Source organism: Dermacentor variabilis, chromosome 4, assembly GCF_050947875.1.
Source record: "Dermacentor variabilis isolate Ectoservices chromosome 4, ASM5094787v1, whole genome shotgun sequence".
Lineage (NCBI taxonomy): Eukaryota > Metazoa > Arthropoda > Arachnida > Ixodida > Ixodidae > Dermacentor > Dermacentor variabilis.
In genome coordinates, this window is record NC_134571.1 from 209326569 (window position 1) to 209330712 (window position 4144).

Sequence of the window (4144 nt, forward strand, 5' to 3'; positions counted from 1 at the left end):
CATTTCACTAACAAGCATATGTTGTAAATTACTAGAGCACATCATATCAACCACCTTCATGAAATTTCTAACAGATCACCATTTCTTCTCTATAAATCAGCATGGTTTCCATCGTGGTCGTTCCTGTGAAACTGAACTATTCGAATTAGTAACTGAGCTCCACTAAGCCGTCCATGGTGGACTAAAAATAGATGCTATATTTATTGATTTTGCAAAAGCATTTGTCAAGGTTCCGCACGTCCGCTTATTAATGAAGCTAACGAATCTTAACACAAACAGTAGGATTATAATTTAGATAGCTAACTTTTAACCAACCGAAGTCAATCAGTCTACGTGAACGGGTACTCATCTTCACTTTCGCATGCAAAATTCGGTGTACCACAGGGTCCGGCCCTGCGTCCAATATTGTTTCTAATTTATATTAACAATATAGGAAACGATTTATCTTCTACCAGCAGGTTATTCGCAGACGACTGTATCATCTACAGACGAATTAGTAACGCCGAAGACGAGAACTCATTACAGGTAGACCTCGACAAACTCGCATTTTGGTGTTGCCAGTGGCAAATGGAAATTAACATTTCTAAAGCTAAGGCCATGACGTTCACGAGAGCACATAAGCCCTAATTGAGCAACTACACGATTCAGGGAATCCCTGTAGAGAAAGTATCCACATTTAAATATCTCGGAGTTCAGTTATCCTCTGATATATCTTAGAACGAGCACAATAATACGATAACCAGTAAGGCATACAAAACACTCGGCTTCAGTCAACGTAACTTATACTTGGCGAACCCTGCTACTAAATTATTAACATACACTACGCTTGTTCGTGCAAAGCTAGAGTATGCATCCATTATTTGGAATCCGCATCAAACCTATCTGATGGATCAACTCGAAGCAATACAAAATAATGCAGCAAGATATATCACAAAGAAATACTCACCAAACTACAGTGTTACGGATATCAAGGAATCACTTTCATTGCCTTCTCTTCAAAACCACCGACTAATAACATTGTTATCACATTTTCACGCACTTTATCATAGTAAATCCCTGTTCCGCGAATCTTACATCAGTACAGCTCATAGTATTTTTCAGCGTTTTGATCATCCATTTAAATTGCAACCCTTTTTTGCTCGCACTAATCTGTATCGTCATTCACCGTGACTTTTGGCGATATATCATTGGAATGGACTACCTAGGGACATTGTATCTGCCATTAACCATGATGTTTTGGTTAACAAGGTGAATATTTTCCTGAATGTGTAATTATTTCTGTGTTGAGTGCTTACTTTCGTATGTTATTCTTTCTGTATATAATGATGTTACTATATCTTACCAATGTTCTTTTTTACACGTTTGTAATTGTAACTGGCTCTCCTATATGTAAGACGCGAATGGGCTTTTAGGGTATATGAATAAATAAATAAATAAATAAATAAATGCTATAAATTGTATCATCCAAAAAAAGTCTGCTGGTCCGTGCATAGTTACTTTCGCTAACTTTCATAGTGTCGATTGAAACCAGCTTGATATAGACACACTTCTACAGAGTGTGTGAAGGCCGCATGCTTATCTAGAGCATTTAGCTTCTGGTCGGACCTGATGTCTAAAAAAGTCGCTTGCTTCTAGTTAATTCATCTCGTCAGGACAAGGCAAGTGTGAGCGCTCCACTACTAAGCTCGGGGACGCAGGTTCGATTCCTGCCACGGTGGCCGTATTTCGATCGAGTGGAATGCAAAGGCACCCGTGTACTTAAGGCCCACGTCGAAGAACTGCAGGTGATCGAAATTAATCCGCAGTCCCACATTGCGGCTTACCTCATAATGAAATCTTGATTGCACATATAAATCCCAGAATTAAAGAAAAGACCGACTCCATCTACACATAATGAATTAGTAAATCTTTTCAAAAGTACCTAGACCTAATCCAACGGTAATAAATATTTTGTTGATGAATAGCTCATTGCCAAAAATCACAATTTTTTGAAGCTGCTTGAAGAAAAGAAAAACGGACGTCGAAATCATTTCACAACCTATTGGTGAGTGTCGAGTTGGATAAAGATATATTATCAAGCATGTATACGATGCTGCTTCCATTAGACACATACTAAATGTATATTCTGAACAATTATATCACTAAAAATATTTTCATTAAAAACAAATTACAGCGCAAGTGAATAACAGCTTTAATCTAGCAGAGAAACGAAAGTTCCGTTGTGCACATCTTGCACGAAGTCATTTCGTCTCATTTTTTTTTCCTTTTTTCGAACGAGCTACGGTTGTGTCAGCTAGAGAACATAGTGTGTGAAAAATCAATTAAAATATTGTAGTCTATGCAGGCGTATGAAGTTCTGATAAGTGTTAAGCATACGGAGAAATAGATTGAGGATCACTAAATTACGAAGCCGATAAAAGCAGCATTCGAAATAACCTGAATTTCCTCGGATACTCTGCCTTCTTCTATGCTACTAAAACCTGATACGCACAAAAACTAATCACCCAACTAAAAAGTGCAACAGCACGGTAAGTAAAATGCGCGAATATTGTGACAAGCTGTTCAAACTAGAAGAACGTTGGTCCGTTGTGTAGCTTAATAGGCGAGAAAAGTTAGCAACGACTCGCCAGCTAAGCACGGGCGCCCAACCATTGTGGAGCGTGCGTGATGGCCGGCGAGCGGGTAGCAGCAGCAGCTCTGCGCGATATGCAAATGTGGATGCGTGGCGAACGAGCAAGCTGGCGAAGAGGAGATAGTGCGAAACAATGTCGCTTCCGTGGAGTGAGAAGCTGGCTCGTCGACCACGGAGCACTGCGATAGCGCAGCTAACGCGAACAGGAAACGAGAATGCTTTTGAGAAGGCGAAGGAATTCTCTGTCCGTCATTTACAGCGCGCTCATCTCTTAGTACGTTTCTGCAGCTCATCCGAGTTGAGCGAGAGTATTCTCGCTCGAGACTCATTTTTCCAATGCTTCGCTCTTTGCTGCACCTGAAATTCTTGAAACTTAGGCTGGCAGCGGAGACGTGAGAAAGCGCATATTTTAGAACACTCAGAGTTTCGAAAGTAAGTTCATATGCACGCTTGCTAAAAGGAATCAAAGCATTCGGCATTAAAGTTGCAGAAAGTTGCATTACCTCATCACGTAATGTTAACATAATTTCAAAGCCAATTATGTTACTTTTTTATTAAATGCCGCATACTCATCAGGCGGCAATTTGAAACGGCTGTGAGCCATGGCTAAACAAGCGCTTAGAATGCTTCAGTAAAATTTGACATTTAAATTTCAATTTCAGATCATATTTTTTCTTAGTATGCACTAGAAACGATTTTGCGGTGGTTGCCGGGAATGTTATTAAAGCCAAAATTTTTTTCTACTCACTTTTCTAGGTTTGACACGGCTGGCTGCTGACTGCTGTTGGGTTGATCGGTATATTTGCGGCTATATTTGTGTATATCATCATCATCCTCATCAAAAGCCGATTCTATGTCTACTTCAGGAGGAAGGCTATCTCCAATTCTCCATTACTCCATCCTCCAATTGCCTCTTTCTTGGGTTAGCTGATTTCAACTTCCCCTTGCAAATGTCGTAATTTCATCACCACTTCTAATTTTCTGAGTCTTCTAATTCACTTCCCTTCCCTTGGCACCCGTTCTGTAACCCTACGAATTACATGGCCTGCCCAGATCTATTTTGCCTCCTGATATCAACTAGAATACCGGCTATGCCAGTTTGCTCTCCTATCTGCACCGCTCTCTTCCTGTCTCTTAATGTTACGCCTAACATTTTTCGTTCCATCACTCTTTCTGTGGTCGTTAACTTGTTCTCGAGCTACATTGTTAACTCCAAGTTTCTGGCCCATGTGTTAGTATCGGTACAATAAGATAATTGCACACCTTCTTTCCCAGTCAGGGTTTAGTAATACCTACCGTATGCACTCGAGCCAACTTTAATTCCCATGTAAATTTCCTTCTTGTCATAAGGTTGAGTAATTGGCCAAGATAAACGTACTGCGGTACAGACTCTAGAGATTGACTGGTGATCATGATTTCTTGTTTCCTTGCAAGCCTAATGAACATTACTTTTGTCTTCTGCGTAGTAGTCTTCAACCCGCCTCTTACACTTTCTAGGTTAAGGATCTCATT